Source organism: Melanerpes formicivorus, unplaced genomic scaffold, assembly GCF_026170545.1.
Source record: "Melanerpes formicivorus ecotype bairdi unplaced genomic scaffold, bMelFor1.0.p_v2 SCAF_35, whole genome shotgun sequence".
Taxonomy (NCBI): Eukaryota; Metazoa; Chordata; class Aves; order Piciformes; family Picidae; genus Melanerpes; species Melanerpes formicivorus.
The window spans coordinates 1,910,462-1,930,643 of record NW_027142387.1 but is presented as its reverse complement, the minus strand read 5'-3'; the positions used below and the strand labels follow the sequence as shown (position 1 = coordinate 1,930,643).

Here is a 20,182-nt window from a genome sequence, read left to right as displayed (position 1 = left end):
TCCTAAAGAGCCTGTAACCCCCCAGTGCAGCACTCCATGTTAGAATTAGTTTGGGTTTACAGGTAGCTTCAGAAAGTGAAAAATTCTATGGTTTACTCTACAATGAAATTTTTCTTGCCCAAGTCTTGCAAATCCCAAAGGATTTTTATGATTGCAGATAAATGGTTTGTAATTCATGTAAACCATTTGTAAACTGCAGTTTCTTTCTTCAGGTTTGGACAAGAATTAGGACTGATGAATCCTACCTTTAATTTTATTACTGGAATTCACAGTTACCAGTGAGAGAAGATGTAGCTTACAGAGAACAGTTCTATGATGACTGTGATGCCTTCCATGATTTCCAGGCTTCTCCTTCAGTGTAGGGTTTAGGCAGCTAAAACTAAAGCTAGATTTGTTCCCAAATCTTACTAACACTGAGAGGGTAAGATATGGGATGAAGTTATTAGAGGAAAAGAGATTATGATTAATTTCTTTTCCCTCATCAGGCATGACTAGATCAAAATTGACTAGGGCTAAACAACCTGCAGCTCATGGGAACCATAAAATTAATGATAAATTAGTTAACTTGCAGGCTATTTACCTCATGTTGGTGATGTTAGCAAGTTCCCAGAAGAAGAGGAGTCCCTGAAGTTCTATACTTCCTCTCCCCTGTCTTACCTCTGCCCTGAAAGACAGGTTCATAGAGTGCTAAAATTACTCATCAGTTAATTTTTGCCTGCTAGCTGCATCCTTCATCTTACCTGTTATGACTTGCAAGGTACAAGCATAAAACTATTCAGAGACTTCCTCCCTCTCAGCTTCAACCCCGAAAGGGAGGTTTCCCTCCTTACAGAAACAAAACTTAAATCATTTCTGTCAAATGAACATATGGTTCTGGCACAACTTGTAAGATTCCAGTCTAACAATGTTGCTTCTTCTTTGTCTGCAAGAAATCACAAACCATTAGAGGAAAAAAAAATTAATTGTACAGTAATCTTCTCTGCTAACTCTATCTTGCTGACTTTATCAGAGCACAATTTTCAAGACTTAGAAATAAAATTCATTTCATATTTCTTCTCTTCCTGTCCCACCAAGCCTAAACAGCTGAAATAGATGCTTACACCTCAAGAGAAGTAATTTGAAATTCCAGGGTTTGATAGCAGAACTCTCTGCTGGCTTTTCTTTTCTTAAATCCTGATGCTAACTACAGTGTTAATTCTCAGCTGAGTCAGGGACTAGACAAAAAAATCAATCATACACCCTTTCTTGACACTAACAACTTTCTTCATCCTTCTTTGCCAGCACCTGCAAGATTCAGGCTTGTGTTTCGCTCTAGATTTTCTTGTATTATTAAATTGCAACCCTTGAGCTGACCCCAACCCTAGCCTGAAGGCAGTAAAACTAATCCAAGGCAGTTTACAGTACAAACATATTATATTTTACTTTGCAAACTCACAGTTTTAAGATGTATCTTTCACCTGCTCATTTGAAATTCCAAGTTTCAGAAGGAAAGCAGCTCCCTGCTTCCTAATCCCAGCATTTGCCAGAAACATGCTTGCTGTGCCTCTGCTCTGTGTCACAGTTCTTTCAGGAAGCCCCATGAGTGTTCTGGCAAGGCAGGAGGTGAAGTTTACTAAAGGAACCCATATGCACGTGGTTGGTTAAGTAGAAATACCTGCCAGGGTTGATCCTTATAGGGACACACATGTAACCAGTTGCTGCAGCTGCTCCCTGAGCGTACAATATGTAGTGAAGATGTCCTTCCTAGCTACTTCCTAGTTTAATTTGCTGAAGTTGTCATGAGAGACCCTTTCTTCAGGCAATAGCAAATTAATTCCTGTTCCAAGGTATGCTGACTTTTTCTCTTCATTGTCCTTTTTCATAAGACATGACACCCACTCTTGTACCCTAGTAACAAAAGGCATGGAAACTCAGTGGGCACATCTTGGAGCTCTAGCCTCGAGCTCGAGACTGGTGAAGTATACAGGATCAGAGGTTGTCACGGCCAAGGGCATTTCTCGGTCTCTGTACCTCAGGTCTGGGGGTCCTAGCGGACCACAGTATGATGCTAGGAGCCATGGCAGAGAAAGCATGCCAAATCTCACCCCAGCAAGTAAAGTATGCCCTAGAGTTGCTTGTCAGCAGGTCAAAATAACCTGCTTCTCACAGTTTCATACTGCAGAAGCATATTTTTAGTGTCCAGAAATAATTTTGTTTATCAGCATTTATGGAGCAACTTCCTCTGAAGCTGAAGACATTGGTGGCATGGATTTCCTCCTCATTCCAATTCTATTCTGGACCCTACAGGCCCTGCTGGACACAGCAGAACTCCTACTTCTGTTCCAAATTCTAAATACCAAGCCAAACCTAGGCCTGTCCCCAGGAGCAGCCATGAGCCTCTTCTGGCCATGAAAATCAAATTCATGGCTTACTCTGTTGTGTACTCTATGCATCTGCCTAAGATCCTTCTCAGAGGCAAGTGGACTGCTGGTTTGATCTGTATCTTCTATGACCCATCTTATGTCCTGAAGTCCAAGCCCTACATGGATGTTTCAAGTGTGCCAGTGACCTGAAATAGCCGCAGATCCAGTCACAACTGTAGGAAAGCCACTCTCAGATTCCGTACCATATCTTAATACTAATAAATAATCTCCAATAACAATAAGCTTAATAAGAGTTTTCCTAATCTTTCCCTAAACTCTGACACTTCCATTGCTCTTTCAATCTCTTCATCTGCTGAAAGCTGTTCATTCTTCTCAACTGGCTGTATTCTGGGACAGATTTCTCATACTCTTTGCACTTGTATTCAGTGGCTAAGAACATTAATTTCTGCCTTTCATGTTCTTCTTACAGTATGTACATGGAGACATGATTTTCTCTGGCTGTGTCCTGAGTCATTGGCTTCTTTAACTTGCATCTATATACTTGTTTCTGCACACTAATGGCTGTCACTGTTTTGATTTTTCACTTGGACAGCTCCTGTGCTGTTGACGTTTGTATGCATTTTGCCAGGGTTGGAGAGATTTCTCTTGATATTTTCTCCTACAAACTGAAATCACATGCCACATAAGTGGTGCTGTTTCTGATTACAGAGTCTTTTTTCTCTCCAGAGTTACATGTGGATACCAGAGCTCTCCATTGTGTAATTCACATATCTAAGTTACATTCTTCTTCTTGATTCTAGGTAAAACCAAAATACTTTCCCCACCTCCATCCCAACTCCAATATCTCTCCACAGTATCCTTCTGCCTAAAATCCTGTACAAGTATCTCTATTGTTCCTGTATTTCCCCACCAAAGCATGGGAATGAGGTAGAGACAAATCATTGTCTTATTAATGCTTACTGTCAGTTCTGTACTCTTGATCCATTTTTCCTTTGTACTGTTTCAATGCTTATGCAATACCATTTGTCTAGAAACCCAGCTTTCCTGTGGAGCAAGTTGTATTGCTTCTCTCCATAAATGTTTCCTTGTACTCCTCTTAATCACGTACCCTTCTTCAGTATGAGCGTCATTCCCACATCACTTTTACCCTAGGTAATAAAATGGCAGGATTTCATTTTCCTTCTATTAAAGTGCCTTTTTTTATTAGAAGTCTGTTCACAGATGCTGCAAGTCAACCTCAACTAGCACTATGACTACATAATGCAAACAGACTGGTGCCTCCTCCAGACTTCTCCTCTAGCTCACACTCCATGCATGTTGCTACATCTCTAAAGAGAGACTGACACAATCTATGCAATTTTTGTATGGTTTGCACCCTTTTCAGATGCTTTTAAGATCTCACATAGGATAATTTTGCTTACCAGTTCCTTGTTTGATGTTCAGCTTACACAGCTGTATTCACAGTTTACCCAGTTCAGCAGAAGCAGTTTCAGGTAGTTCTTTCTCAGTGACATGATACCATTCCAGCTGAGTTCTCTGATTCAACTTGGGGTAGGTGGGAAAGGCAGGGAGAGAAAGAAACAAAACAGGGTGGAAGTGTTGGAGGGTGTTTTTCTAGACTGTACTCCTGGTTTGGATTTCATTTCTACTGACATCAGATCATTGATTCAAACACTGCTACACACAATTTGTACCAGCTCAGATAGAATTCAGACTGGCAGCCTCCAGCAAATACTCTCTGGTAAATGCATTGATTGGATCTTTCCGATCCTTTGAAACAGCAATGCTGTAGTGATGTATCTGGGCTGGTGTTTCTCTCAGGGGAATTTTCTCAATTCACTGCTCCCCATGCTGCATTGTTTTACAGAGAGAGATTTGCTTCATGCAATCTGTGCAGAGTTCATGCAATGTGCCCTCTGATCGCTCCTTCCTCCAATCAGTTCCAGTAATTTGGCACTGCTATGAAGAGGTGGACATATTTTGTTTCATTTCAAACCCACTCACACACTTTTGAAATGAGGAACAGAACTCCAAAAGGATTAGATTTGTTTTTCTTTTAAAGGGGGCAGCATGCCAATTTGGGCTGCTGTGAGGAGAAGGAAGTCCTGAATTAACAATGTATGTGTTCCTAGCTGTAGCCAGACACTCTTCCCTCCGGCTGTTATGAAGAGGGGGAAAATCCCGTGTTATCAGTGGATCCCAGTTCTTACAGCTGCACCCTACAACTTCTGGAAAGCTCTGCCACTCTTCCCATTATCCCAGAAAGAAATTTTGCTGTTGATGTAAATTTTAGTATCTGTATTTGTTAATTTCTGGATGGGAGAAGTAATGGCAGCTTGTCCTTTCTACATCAAGGCAGCTGCTACATTCATCTGTTTTGAGAGGTCTGTTTTCCAGAGTCACTAACTCCTAGTTATTTCCTTTTTGGGTTAGTGGAACCTAGAGAAGAGCATGGGCAGTGCAACTGGGAGAAGCTGAATAAAAGGATTATGTCCAAGGCTTTGCTGCTGTTGCTGCCATTGCTGGCCAGGAATACAAGCTGCATGTAGGGTAAGTGGAAGATGTTTACAGATGAAAGAAAAATGGAAGCCAAAATACTCAGCTGCTGCTCTGGGCAGAATGTTTCTGTTCATGTCACAAGTGTGAAACTTTCTCATTAGGCTCTTTGAAAGAAACATTCTTCAAAAGCAGGGATTTGGTTGTGTCAGAGCAAAGCCAGACTGCATTTAGAATAGAATAGAATAGAATAGAATAGAATAGAATAGAATAGAATAGAATAGAATAGAATAGAATAGAATAGACCAGACCAGACCAGACCAGACCAGACCAGACCAGACCAGACCAGGTTGGAAAAGACCTTCGAGATCATGGAGTCCAACCTATCATCCAACACTATCTAATCAACTAAACCATGTCACCAAGCGCCCCATCCAGTCTCTTCCTAAACACCTCCAGTGATGGTGACTCCACCACCTCCCTGGGCAGCCCATTCCAATGGCCAATCACTATTTCTGTGAAGAATTTCTTCCTAACATCCAGCCTAAACCTGCCCTGGCACAGCTTGAGACTGTGTCCTCTTGTTCTGTTGGTGGTTGCCTGGGAGAAACGACCAAGCCCCACCTGGCTACAACCTCCCGTTGCTTGTGGCAGCATATACCTTGAGTATTGATGTCTTATGGAACTTTCCCTTTATGACTTTGCTGTTGCTGGATTTCAGAATGGGTGGCAAAGTCTGGTATGTAGCCAGGCAAGCCTGGTTTTCTTTCATTTCTCTCTCTCTGAATGGGTAAGGAAGAAAGAATCCACTTGCAGAGCTGCTCTTTTTTCACAGCAAATGAAGAGAAGAGATTTTGGAAGGAAGAAGGCCAGTATAGCTCCCCAGGTAATGATTTACGTGACTTAATTTTTTGCAACCATCCAAATTACCTCTCACAAATCTGCGTAGTTGTGATAACTCTGCACACCATTTGCACCTCCACTTAAGCTTAAGGTCACTGTCTCTTGCCACTGTGCAGTGAAGCTGGGGCAAGAGCAGCAAGGTTTGAAGGAGTGGCCTCAGATTAGCAGAGGTGAAGCCAGGTAACTGTGCGTGAGGTAGAAGCAGCTGGCACGATGGAGCTATCTGCCGAGACAGCTGCATATATCTGGAGAGCAGTAACTCCCTGCTCCCAGCTGCTGCTGCTGCCAGCACAACTTCTGTGCTTCTGCTCTTATTTTGTCCTTTCTTTGCTTGAGGCTCAGAAAGCTGAGCAGCAGCTCAGAGACTGCTTTGCTGATGGGCTTCTAGGTAGTGTCATAGTTACCATCAAATGTGTGGTACAGTTAGCAGTGCAGTCTTCTGGAGTGGAGGAGTCATGACCCAGGACAGCTTCTTTGAGAAGGCATGGCACCTAGGCTCTGCTTTCATTTCTTTAGCTTTCCTTTCTTTTTCCTAAAAGAATAATGAGATTCCTAGGTAATAAGCCAGCTGCGGTAGCCAAGACATTGAGAAAGAAACACCAGCTATCGTTATGGGTGCAATAAAAGAAGAGCAGCTTGAACACACTGACATTTGCCAGCCATTCTGCCTGCTCAGCCGAGGGAAAAGCACTCTCTCTGAGCTGCTTGGGTGTGTGAGAGGCAATAGGACAGCCTGCAAGGTGATCAAGATTTAGATTGTCCTTCTTGTGAGACCTACTTGACCACTGCCATTATTCCAAAAGAAGCAGTAGAGTATGAACAGAAAGAGGGAAGGTATGAATTTTCCAACTCTCTCCAATTTGGTTAGGTTGTGGTTCTTTCTTTTTTTTCCTTAAGCCTGGGATTTTATAAAACTCTAATTCCAAAGCACATTAAAAGCCTGAGCTGCTTACAAAACCTCCAGCTCCACAGGGTTTTCTTATCCCTAGTAATTATCACTTAGTATTTGGCCCAGCACAGCTATCTTTCAGTCTTATAAGGATAAATGTATTTGTTTCACTGCTATCTGAGCTCTTTTTCACCATCAGACTGAAACCTATAGTTTATTATTCCTGGACAGAGGCCTACACACACTATGTGTTACTTCTGTAGTTTCCTCAGTCAGTGGGAAATGTTTTAGTATTATTATCATTAAATATTTTGCCAGATGCTGTGGTCTTCCAGCTTTCACATAGATAGGGAGGGAAGGGATGTGTGGCTAAAGTGCAAGCTTTAGAGATGGGAGACAGAAGGGGTTTTTTTCCTTATCTGTGCCAAACTGCTTAGAGGAAAATTCCTCTGGTAACAAGAAAGGCTATGAGGCCCTTAGCTAGCTGCTATCTCCTCATACTTAGGCTTCTCAACCCATCAAATGAAATTAAGAATTTTGTCTCCACAGGTGTGTTTAGCAGTAAGGCTCAGGCTTAAATCACCCATGCATTAGTTCTTTATAGTATTGTTAGTTTGGTTAGGGTTGTGTTTGTATGCACAGAACAGTATAGGCTTAGTTAATACTTTTTAAGGAGAAATTAAAAGACTCTTTTTGCAAAGTTCATGATTTCAGTGGGTTTCATACCTTCTCAACCACTGCAATTTTTTTATATAGTATTTAATTTAAGGGTATAAACCTGAATTGTAGATATTGGAGTTTAAATGCTTAAGAGACTGATACCAACCTATTTAATAATGCTGCAAAAATCCAAACTAACAAATTAATTTTAAGCCTGAATCTTTCAAATTCTTAAGGCTGTAGTTCAGAGTGGAAATGGTAAGCACTATGTACCATAATAGCTATGAAGTGTTTAAATTCTGCAGTGTTTGCAATGTTTATTAAATTCACAGCATGTAAGTTTCAGAGAGCAATGTCAGAGCTGGATGAGGCACAATATCACAGTAAACTACATGTACAGTAGGAAATACACTAATTGCCATGGTTTAGTAGTCATGAGGTCTTGGGTGACAGGTTGGACTTGATGATCTTTGAGGTCTTTTCCAACGTGTTTGATTCTATGATTCAGACTGTGCCATTCAGACTGTGTACATCATTCCTGGACAAAGACCCTGAATCTTGTAACACTGTTTATAGGAATTCCCTTAACCACTGCCTGAAAACAATGTGTGCCAATCATCTTATTTGTACTGATGTGTCTGTAGTTTCATCAAATATTCTCCCCTGTTCAAAAGGGGAGGCTTGCAGGCAGCACCAGCAGTGTCATGTGAGCAAAACAGCAAGAGGAAAGAGCATTAGCAAAGAGCTGACTCCACAGAGAATCAAGGTTCCTTAACTCCCATAGTGGAGGTCTTACTGTGAAATGAGGAAAGTTGAACCCCACACACCATGCTCAGGGTTTCACATTGCAAGCTTTCTGTTGGACTGACTTTCAGTCCTCTGACCTCAGACAAAGTTGCTCAACTTTGAAAATCAGCCCCCCCCCTAGATACAATTGGAGCATATTGATTTCAGAGCTGAACTTGAGGAAATTCCAGTCTCCTATATTACCCGTCCGCCTGCACTTTGGGAGATGTAACAGGACCAGAAGAAAACTGGGGCTCATAGTTTGGCAGAAGGACTGGATGCAGGTGGATGTGGAAGAGCCATATTGCCAAATGCAATAGGATGCTGATCTCTTCCACCCTCCCCAGGAGCCTGCTCTTCCCCCAGCAGCAGAGGCCATAAGGACCAGGAACTCACACAGTGGTGAGCTAGTTAATAGTTCTCCTAATGGCCTACATGCGCTATATGCATCAAATGAAATGAATATGAAAATGGTTCATTACCTGCCTGAGATCCAAGGTCAGGTTTTTCAAAGGAATTGAGGTACATAAAGTTGCAGGTGGACAGCTAGTAATGTTTGCAAAAGCATTCGTGTGCCAGATTCCCATGGATTTCAGTATGGGTTAGAGGCATGGAGACTGTTTCTTTAGGCATCCAAATCCTTCGAGAGGTGAAGTGTTTTGCATTTACGGCAATGTCATGCAGGGTGCATAAGGATTATTACCACAGAGCAGCTTGTGCGCTGTCAATCCAACCTACTGGCTCACCCTGCAGTGACTTGTTCAGCTTCCCATACCCAGTGGAAAAAAATCTGTTGCGTACATCCCACATATCTACCACCCAGGGAACAATGCTTATTTGTGTTCTGAAAGTCTTCTCTTGAGTTTACTCTCCTTAATAAGAAGGGGGAAAGATGGAGAGAGGGGGGAGCAGAGAGAAAAAGAGAGAGAGAGAGGCATCAGGGTCCAGCACACAGCACATTACCAGCTCCACTGCCAATTAACGTGCCAGGATTCCCTCACTCGCACATGTTATGTTGTTTTGATGTAACTAAACGACAGTTGCATTCAGCTGCTTCTTTCTATGGAAAAAAACAGCTTCAAAAGAGCAGATGAGCATGACCCCATTTCTCATTTTGTTTCCCATTACTTTAATTTATATACATTGAATGTGTCTGCTTTCATCTCTGTAACATCTGCAGGACACTACTATGGCGAAGAGTAGTGCATCTGCTGATGCAGCGTTTGCTCTCCCCATTTGTTATTCCATTTCATATGCACAAATTTCAAACCTGTGCTCCTACAGCCAGCCTGCTGAACCCACTGATTTCACTGGGAAGCACAGGTGCTCAGTGACGCAGCAGATAGGCCATTTTTGTTTAGGTGTCTAAATATGCCTTTACTAACTTAGACATTTGGACTCAATGTTTTTGCTCTGGGAGCATTAATCTTGCATCTCAAGTGTACACTAAATTCTAGTTTGCTTCCTCCATCTCAGTCTGTTAAAAATTTGGTTCCATGTTTTTATTAATATCATTCAGGAGAGGTTCTTGTGTTTTTTTTTGCTTGAACCACAGCGCTTGCTTATTGGTGACCCCAGACCGATGGACAAGTCATGTCCTGTGTGTGCATGCAGCCTTTATTTTTAGAGATGAATGGAACCCCGATACTGAGGCTGATAGTTAGAATTTCTTTGCATGCCATCCTCTACTCCTTGTAATCCTTACAAACCAGAAGAGCCTCTGGTTTGTCAGCAGGACTGGAAGGTCTGTGGGATTTATCCTGAGGCTAATTTATTCAGTGAGTTGCTCTGTTTAATCCCGTGACTGTCTGTGTGCAGTGCATGCATATCATCCCCAAATGCCTTGGTACACATGTTAACAATGGGAAAAGTGCTTGGTGGAAGAATGTAACTTTCTAACTCAGCTGCTGCAGTTGGCAGAGGCTGTTCCTCCCTCAGTCCACAATTTGTCTTACTTGATCTTGTGACTGCCTGCGGAAATGCCCCAAATTGTTTTTCTTGCCTTTTCACCTGCAGGACTTTAAATTAGAGACAGGAAAAGCATTTCAGCAGTATTGAAATAAATGTTTTTCTAATTGCATGCTTTACTTTTTATAACTGATTTTTTTCAAAGCATTTGTTTAAAGATGAAAATACACTAGTTGTGAAAAAGAAAGACATGGGGAACTACAGAGTTCCACATGCTGAGTTCTTTTTAATCCTATTTTTAGGGAAGTAAAGACAGTTTATGTCCCTTCAAATGAGCTGTCAGTTTATTCTCCAAAGCAAGTGGAAATCTTTCTGAGAGCCACAGAGATCCTGGGACATCTGCCAGGGGCAAAGACATTCATGGCAAGGTTCAGTACCTGGTCGTCTTGTCTTTTTTTAATTCCACTTGGTAGCATCCCTGCACCCCCAGAGGTGCGAGCGCCTTTCAAGTCAGAGCCAAGATTAATATTTTGGGCAGGGGCTGCAAGCCATTTTGACCCACTTCTCAAAGTACAAGCATCTCCTTCTCAGACCACATGAGTAACAGAACCTGCCCAGGGACAAGGCCCTGCAAGATGATGCTTCAGTAGCATCTCACATTTATGTGTGTATGTATAGGTCCTGGACAAAGCAGGGAGAGAATTTTGGGGTTTTGCTTCTCCTATTCTGCCACTGCAGAGAGGACCCCAGCTGTCTGTAAGTGCTTTTCAACCAGTTCATGTTGGTTCAAATGCTGAAGGCCTCTTTTTTTTTTTTTTTTTTTTTTTTAATAGAAAAAAAAATTATAGCTGTATTTATAAAATACATTATATATGTTTATAAAATTAAACATGATCTGTGCTGGTTTGCTTAAGTCACATAAATCCCTGGGCAAAACAGGATCTAGGTTAGAGATAGTGAGAATATTTCCAGAATCATTGAGCCATTTCTTGCAGCTCTCATCTGAAAAATGAGCTTGTGTAGAGATCCTGAGGCACTATCTCTACCATGCATGTCTGTAAATCCTTACAGCATTTTGAATCTCTCCTATATTGTACCTTTGAGCAGACTGAGCTCCTTACAAAAATGAATGGCTTTAATTTTGTAATAATTACCAGGGAATCTATTAAGGAATAAATCTCTTTTTGAAAATGAGTGAATTTGCATTGTAATTAAAGCTCAGAGCTGATATTTCCTTTTTTTTTTTTTTTTTAAACTGAATAGGTAATTTAGTTTAAAGATCTAAATGCTCATATGTAACATATTTAGAAGAGTCTGAGTCCTTTCCAAGAGGCATGCAAATTCCCATGCTCCTGAGACTTTCCACAGGAGTTAGACTTGCTAGATATTTTACAAAAAAACCCAAACCAAACCAAAATCAACCAAAAATTGATGCTTCTAAGTCACTTTTGGTGCTTTCCAAATATTACACTCCAGTCAGCCCAATCCTTATTTTAAGCACAAAGTCTTATCTTTTCCCCTGAAAACTGGTGTTCTGTTCTTTTGAAGTGGAATTAATAGGTTTCCTGGTCTCTTCCTTGGCTAATAGAACAGAATCACAAACTGAGTAGCCTTACAGTGGCCGGTAACCCACTTCTTGGTAAATGAACTAACACACAAGTATTGTAAAGTTACCACGGGCCACAGATAAGAGAGGAGAAGCTTACATTGGTGCAGATGTATTCACAGACTTAGCATTTGTATGTATTTAAGCCATTTACACATTTACACCTCATTCCTGTGTGCAAACTAGGACGGTGATAAAATGTGCCGAAAGCTGTGGAAATCAAACTGGAAGGGCAGTTTTATTTAAAAATAACAGCACCTCTCTAAGTTTTTCCATCCCTGGCCATAAGGCACCAACAGAGGGGTCAATCTTCTGTTGAAATCAGTGGGAGTTTGCCACTGATTTTAATGGAAATAGGTTTTGGTTCTGCTGTAAATCCCCTATTAGGAGAATCCTACTGATCAGTAATGACTCATTCAGAAACAGAACATGTGAGCTGTTTGAAAAGGCTTTTTTTCTATATTAAGCACTGCTTAAAATGTATTATTTAAAAAAGAAAAAAACAAACAACAAAAAAAACACCCACCACCCCTCCATATAACAAATTGGCTCAGGAAATACAACTGAAGACTTCCTTTTTTTCCCCTTAAACCCAGCCTCTTTCTCTCTTTACCCAGAAGAAAAGAGAAGAAAAGAAAAGAGAAGAGAAGAAAAGAGAAGAGAAGAGAAGAAAAGAAAAGAAAAGAGAAGAAAAGAAAAGAAAAGAGAAGAAAAGAAAAGAGAAGAAAAGAAAAGAGAAGAAAAGAAAAGAGAAGAAAAGAGAAGAAAAGAAAAGAAAAGAAAAGAAAAGAAAAGAAAAGAAAAGAAAAGAAAAGAAAAGAAAAGAAAAGAAAAGAAAAGAAAAGAAAAGAAAAGAAAAGAAAAGAAAAGAAAAGAAAAGAAAAGAAAAGAGAAAAGAAAAGAAAAAAGAAAGAGAAAAGTGAAGTTTACAATGATGCCAGTGATTATGTGTCATGTGATTTTTATTACTTTGCAATTTATTACAAATGTTTTTGTGGGTGGTACAAAGTATTTGAACAGGTTTCAAACTAGTCAGAAACTTATTGAATATTGGAGATTGTTATTACAGGTTGTGTTTTATGATCTAAAGTTGATTTATACATACAAAAAACAAAAGACAATGCAGTGTAACTCTTTCAGCATTCTTCTTCCCGTAATACTCCACAATGCAGAGTGAGCCTCTTGGAGCTGAAGAAGCTTTACATTACTGAAGTAGAAACAAAAGCAAAAGTATTCTGCATGCCCTGCTGCTTCAGGCAGGGTTTTTTGATAGTCAGCAGTTCCATGGAGCTTTTTACAAACTTTGGGAAATCTGAACTTTGGACATTGGATTCCGATAGTTTTGTGAAAATAGGTGTTGAATCATAGAACTGTAGGTTGGAAGGGACCTTTGGAGATCATCTATTCTAATCCCCCTCCTAATACCAAGATCAGGTTGCACAGGAATCCATCCAGAAGGGTTTTGAAAGTCTCCAAAGGAGGCTCCACAACCTCTGTGGACAGCCTGATCCAGGGTGGTCCAGCACCCTGAAAGTAAAGAAGCTTCTCCTTAAGTTCAAGCAGAACATTCTTTGCTCTAATTTGTACCCATTGTTCCTTGACCTCCACCACTGAAAAGAGCTCAGCCCCATCTTCATGACCTCTGCCATTTGGATATTTATATGCATTTATAAGATCCTCACTCAGACTTCTCCAGACTAAAGAAATGTCCCAGGTCTTTCACCTTCTGCTAATAAGAGATGCTCCAGTCCCCTGATCATCTTCATGGCCCTCTATTGGACTGTCCCTGTCGAACTGGGGAGGCCAGAAGTGGACAACAATCCTCCAGGTGTGGCCTCACCAAGGCAGAGTAGAGGAAGAGGAGAACTTCCCTCATCCTGCTGGCCACATTCTTCTTAATGCACTCCAGAACAGCATGGGACCTCCTGTCTACAAGAGCACATTGCAAGTGAAGATTAATCGAAATGCACCTGTAGGAATATCTTCCACAGGAGGAGTCCAATAATTGCTGCTACAATGTATGTCTGATTAACAATCTATGTGATAGATAGATAGATAGGCACAAGGCAAATCATCTATAACAACTATGATGTGAGGTTACCTGGGTTTTACATTATTTGAGCTGTGCAAAAGTGACTAAGAGTCAAAAAAGGATACATGGATGTATTTGTCCTGCAGGTATCCTGTAGATCCCAAGGTATCTAGCTGATTTTCTTAGAAGTGCTGATAGATCCTCCATATCCTATCACATTTCAAGTACAGATCATAACATCAATCACACCTTGCAAGGACTCCCCATACATCTTTTGTCCTCATTTGTTTTATTTTCCCTGTTGGTCTCTCATGAGAAATCATTCCCATCCTGACTGGTTTGAGAACAGATAATAATGAACAGCAACTAGCCACAGAAAACCTAAAATTTGAACAGGATGTTTTCAGATAAATAAGAAACATGCTTCTGCCTGGAAATCAAATAAAATAAAGACAGAAAAGGAGACTCAAATGCAATGACTGTTTATGTAAATAAGAGTTTGCTTGACCCTTCTTTCCCCCTAGCTGACACACAATTGTAGATTACTGATAAGTTTAGAATCAGAGATTTGTTCCACATTAAGCTTAGAATCAGAAATTTGTTCCATATGATGGAACACGTTGGGGGAAAGGGCATGGCTATTGCCTGCATTGAGGTGACATCACCTTTTTGCCACAAGCCTGGTGCATCTGAGCTTACAGGCAACTAACTTGTTGGCCCAGAGACTGGGTACTAATTTGTCTTCAGCTGCCAGAGGTAGTGGTGTTTGGGAAATGAGTCACATCTCCCTCTGCTTCTGTTGTTGAAGCAGAGGGACTACCAAACTAATGAGCTGCAAGATTGCCTAGGTTTCTCAAATTGTAAGGTCCTAAAGAAAAAAAAAAAAAAGAAGGGAAAAAAAAGAGGCATTTTTTTGGGCTTTGGGCCATCTCTGTGTACTTGCATTGCAGCCAGCAGCAAAAGGTGTCTGCTTCATTTCAGCCTTCAAAATCCATGGGATTTGTTTTTTCTTACATCCTCCAAAGACATGAAGAAAAAAATATGTTATATTCCTATGTGCAGAAGGAAGTCATCCTGCTGGACCCAAATAGGCCGAATCTGCCTAGAAAGGGCAAATGGATTCTGTCACAAGAGTTGGCAGGGCTCACTGAGAGGGCTTTAAACTAGGTTCAAAGGAGGAAGGCGATGAAACCAGTCTCTCCAGGGAGGAGACAGAGGGTGGCAAACTAGAGTCAATGGTGACATCAGCAGCCTTTGGAATGTGCTGCCCAGGGAGGTGGTGGAGTCCCTGTCCCTGGAGGTGTTCAAAAAAGGATTGGACGTGGCACTTGAAGCCACGGTTTAGTTGTCATGATGTGTTAAGTATTTGGTAATAGGTTGGACCTGATGATTTCTGAGGTCTTTACCAACCTGGTTGATTCTATGATTCCATAATTCTGTGATTCTAAGATCGATAGCCCTTGTTCTTGTGGGTGATTTTAACCTGCCAGATATCTGCTGGGAACTTAACACAGCAGAGAGGAGACAGTCTAGAAGGTTCCTAGAGTGTATGTAGGACAGCTTCTTGATACAGCTGTTATGTGAGCCTACCAGGGGTGAGGCCCTGCTTACATGATGTTCTCAAATAGAGAAGGGCTGGTGGGAGATGTGATGGTAGGAGACTGTCTAGGGTGCAGCAATCATGAAATAGTGGAGTTTTCAATATGCAGGGAAACAAGGAGGAGCAACAACAAAACCCTTACCTTGGACTTTCGGAGGGCAGATTTCAGCTTATTTAAGCAACTAACTCAGAGAGTACCTTGGGAAGCAGCTCTTAAGATCAAAGGGATCCAGGATGGCTGGACCTACTTCAAGCAGGAACTCTAGGAGGAAAATTCCTGGCTAAGCTGTCAATCCATGGCTTGGACAGCAGCACTCTGCACTGGGTGGCCAGAGGGCTGAGCCCAGAGTGGTGGTGAATGGTGCCACATCCAGCTGGCAGCCAGTTACTAGTGGTGGCCCCCAGGGATCAGTGCTGGGCCCCATCCTGTTCAATATCTTTACTGATGATCTGGACAAGGGGATTGAGTCCACTATTAGTATGTTTGCAGGTTGGGGAACAGGTGCACCAAGGTTGGGGCAGGTGGTAATTTATTAGAAGGTAGGAGAGCTCTGCAGAGGGACCTTGACAGGCTGGAGAGATGGGCAGAGTCCAACAAGATGGCATTTAACAAGTCCAAGTGCCTGGTTCTGCACTTTGGCCACAACAACCCCATGCAGTGTTGCAGGCTGGGGTCTGAGTGGCTGGAGAGCAACCAGGCAGAAAGGGACCTGAGAGTACTGGTTGACAGCCAGCTGAACATGAGCCATCAGTGTGCCCAGGTGGCCAAGAATGGCCTGTCCAGGGAAGTGGTGGAATCACTATCCCTGGAGGTGTTAAAAAAAAAGATTGGATGTGGCACTTGGAGCCACGCTTTAGTGGTCAGGTGGTGTTAGGTGATAGGTTGGACTTGATGATCCCTGAGGTCTTCCAACCTGGTTGATCTGTGATTCTGTGATTCTGCAGTTCATTGATTGTTGGAGATTTTGGTTGAAAAATTCTGTAAGCTCCAAATGTTTGGTGTGAGTTTGAAGTCTCTGCTAAATCCATAAAGCACAGAGCTGCAGCAAAGAGGCTTCAGGCATTTCACTCCAATTTGCATCAATGGAAATTAGATAATTCACACATCTGGTTCTCTGTCTAACATTTCCAGCTAGGTCCTTCAGGTGCTGAACTTCAGACACTCAAAAGGGCCTATTCTTAACAGTAAGCAAGTTGCCTTCAGCAGTTACAATGAATAAAATAAAAAAGTGGTGGCCCCTAAAGTTCTTAATTATTTTGAAGCTATCTTGTGTCTTCATTTGCTTTTCCATAAATGCAGACAAAACTTTGTACAGCTTCTCTAGGTATATTTTTATCTTCCACCTTTAACTTCAAATTTAGCATACACCGAATCATAGAATGTTAGGGGTTGGAAGGGACCTCAAAAGATCATCTAGTGCAACCCCCCTGCTAAAGCAGGACCACCTAGAGCAGGTCACACAGAAACACATCCAGGTGGGTTATGAATGTCTCCAGTGAAGGGGACTTCATAGCCTCTAGGGGCAGCCCATTGCAGTGCTCTGTCACTCTCACAGTGAATAGTTTTTCCTTGTGTTTACATGGAACCTGGTTCCATCCTCCCGCCACTCACCTTTCATGTATTTATAAACTTGAATGAGGTCACTCCTCAGCCTCTTCTTCTCCAAGCTAAAGAGACCCAGCTCCCTCAGCCTTTCCTTGTAAGAGATACATTCCACTCCCTCAATCATCTTTGTGGCTCTGTGTTGGACTCTTTCAAGCAGTTCTCTGTTTGAAATATATATATTGACAAATATTCCTTTTCTTAACTTTGAGGAAGGTTTGATTTCTTCCACCATTCCATGATCCATCCTAAATATCCCTTTTTTCATTTGTTGTTTTCAAATGTTTTACTAAAACCACATAATTGCAGAGGTAGTCACACATATGGCCTGTGTGTTTTGCTTGCTATGATAAAAACACATGCATTAAACATACAGTTTTATTATGTTTCTTATGTAGTAGTCATATTGTCCATTTCAGCGTCCTTCTCACTATGTAATATATGCATTTAAGGAGCACATTTATATTCAACAGAGCTTAAGAGGTGGACAGCTGCTGTTCTCTGAAGAACATACTCTTCTGGGGGTAGGTGCAATGCTTGCTTTTAATTTCTCATCATAAATAATTCCTTTAAGTGTCTTAATAGCTTCATTGGGGTGGGGTTTTTTGTTGGTTTTGACTGTGCTTTGTTTCACTCGTTTGGTTTTGGTTGGTTGGTTGGGGTTTTTTTCTTGTTTGTTTGGGTTTTTGTTGTTTTTTTTTTGTTTTATTTTTGTTTGGCTGGTTGGTTTGGTTTGGGTTTTGTTTGTTTTGTCGTGGTGTGGTGTTGTTTTTTTTTTGTCTAGAGTATTTCCAGACAGCTAACTGGTTTGAAGAATAAATATAATAATTCAGATGATGTCAAAACCAGCAGGAAGACCTGAATGCTGACCTGACAATGCACTGAGCACCCTGAGTGCAATCCAGAAAAACACATCTATCTGTAGGCACACCCTTGATTTGTTTGCAGCCTGTGACTGAAACTTGGAATCCAGCAAAATCAAAGCCAGGTCTTCCTTTGAGCTCTGTAATTACAGGGCTTCACCCTGCCAATCTTTAATCAATGTGTTGTGGGCACACTGCTGTGCAGCTTGGAAGAAGGATCTTAGCTATAGTGACTTCCTGCTTTGTGATATTGCACCCTGTGGCAGTGCCCCATTGGGGAACCTTCTCCTGGTGCACTATGTGCATGTACAGGTCAGATAGATCTTCCTGGGCATCATTAGCCAGCTTGCAGGCTTCATTCTGCCTCATAAATATGCTCAGTGGCCTTTCTAGGTACTCATTGTAAGAAACCACCATGATGCTAAACTAGGACTAAATATGCTGATCACCTTCTAGGTACTGGCCTTTTCCTGGGACATTTTTTTTATACAGAAAAGTGGAGAGAAAAGGGCCAAGGATTCCTGATGGGACACTGTGAAAGGACAGCAGCTGAATGTGGGTGAGTCCTCTGTGAGCATGTGTGGAGAACAAGGGTGTGCTCATCCCAGCCCTTGCATTCACAGACAGGGTGACTAAGAGAGAGGACTGCCCTTTTTCAGAAGTCCGTAATTTCCAGTTCCTTTTAGAAGTACCACATCTGTGGTACTGATGCCTAAACTTTGCTTCATGCTTTCCTATCATGTTCTCATGGTGGGGAGGCTAAACTGTAAGTGTGGAAATGCTCCTCAGTAACCCCAGATGAGTTTTCCCGTGCATGGCTCTGGGCAGCACAAAGGGTCTGGCCGCACTGCAGGGTTTAGCCTCTATGGAAAGGAGTCAGAGGAGATCCAGGGCCACAGCAAGTGCAAGGAGAGGCCATTTGCCTCAGAACTGGCTGGATTTGAAGCAGGTGGGACCCCATGGATTAAGCCCACTCACAGCAGACTGGTGACCTTACACGATGGGACTGAGCCAGGTTGTGACAGATGGTATGCCTGGATCTGAGACTGGGTCCTGGCTCTTACTGTTTAGTTAATTAATTAGGAGGAAGATACAAATTAACTTGGTAAATTGTGAATACATTATAAAACCCTCTGGGTTTGTGTAGTTGGGATCCTGTGTTGGTATAATCTAAGGTGCTGGTAGATTTTAATATTTTTCTCCCAGCCCTTGTCAGTTGCTTCAGTTGTATCCTGGAAGGATACAGCTAAAAGACCTATGAGGTGATGAGATTTGATGCCTAGACAGGACTGATGAGACAGAGACATCACTGGTGCTACTATGTACCTCAGCAGGGTTTATCTCTAGCAAATCCTCATAACAGGAGTATTTTCCACAGCAAACATACTCACTGAAGTGACGTATCTTATGTCAAGTAGGCTGGAAGTCTGATTTCAAAGGCTGCTGCCTGAGGTGTTTTACAGAATTAAGAGAGAAACAAAAAGAGACAGAAACCCCCACCCTCTGCCAGTGCTGGGCCACATCCCCCTGCCACCAGGAGAAATGGGCAATTGGGTTTGTTGCTGTGATTTGGGGTGCAGGCTGCCTCTTGGGGAAGGGCTGTGCCTGTTGGATGCAAACCAGCATTTGGTGAATACCCAACAGCACAAGGAAACAAGGATGACAGGGCAAAGGTCAGCACTGGCCATGAAGCCCTGCAGGCATTCTCTCCATTCCAGCAGCTTGCAAGGAGTAAATTGTCCCAGTTAAACCTCTGGAGGAATGTCCTCTTTGGTGAGCTGCCAGATAACACACACACTTTGAAGAGTTTTTCTATCCTGGCAGTGCAACAAAAGGAGCTGCCAGTCTCAGGACAACAGCCTCATCCTCTTCAGTCAATTCTTTTGAGATGTGGGTGATGCCTCTGTGCCAAGCTTTTACCTCCACATTTACCATTTACCTCCGCAGTGTTTTTTCCAATCAGGCTTCCAGGAATAAGAACAGCTGGAGAAACTGAATGTTATGCTTCATTGGTGGGGGAAATTCTCTGGAATATTAGTATTCACTGCCTGTTGTGGTCACCAAGCACTGTCATCAAGGAGGTTTCAAGGGGCTGGTAAGGAAGTGGGATGTACTGAAGCTTTCACACTTGAGCAATTTAAGTCCAGAAGGGTAATGCAGGGAGTATGTTTATCATGTAAACAGTGAACTGTCTGTAAAAAGGGAAGTTCTGTGCAACAATGGGGATCTGGGAAATGAGAAACCACAGATTAATGAGAAATTCTACCAAGGTTAAAGTAATTTACAGATTAATTTCTATTTCACTTTGTTCAGACTGGAAGAGAGTATGGCATAGTATGGTAAGTCTGTTATTGGCACAGAGTTGAGATTATTTATAAGACTAACCCACACAAGTACCAATATCTTATACTATGCCATTCTACCATGTTTCTTGGATGTGCCACACAGACAAATGTTTATAAACCTTAGGAGA

At 41.9% G+C, this 20,182-nt stretch overlaps 1 long non-coding RNA gene across 1 annotated transcript; it reads left to right on the top strand.

The window, feature by feature from the left end:
• Positions 1-17,262: 17,262 nt before the first annotated feature.
• LOC137450379 (uncharacterized) lies at positions 17,263-19,792 on the top strand. The gene is made up of 3 exons (XR_010989579.1): positions 17,263-17,370; positions 18,166-18,268; positions 19,673-19,792. It is a non-coding gene; the product is annotated as an uncharacterized lncRNA (long non-coding RNA).
• The last annotated feature ends 390 nt before the right edge of the window (positions 19,793-20,182 follow it).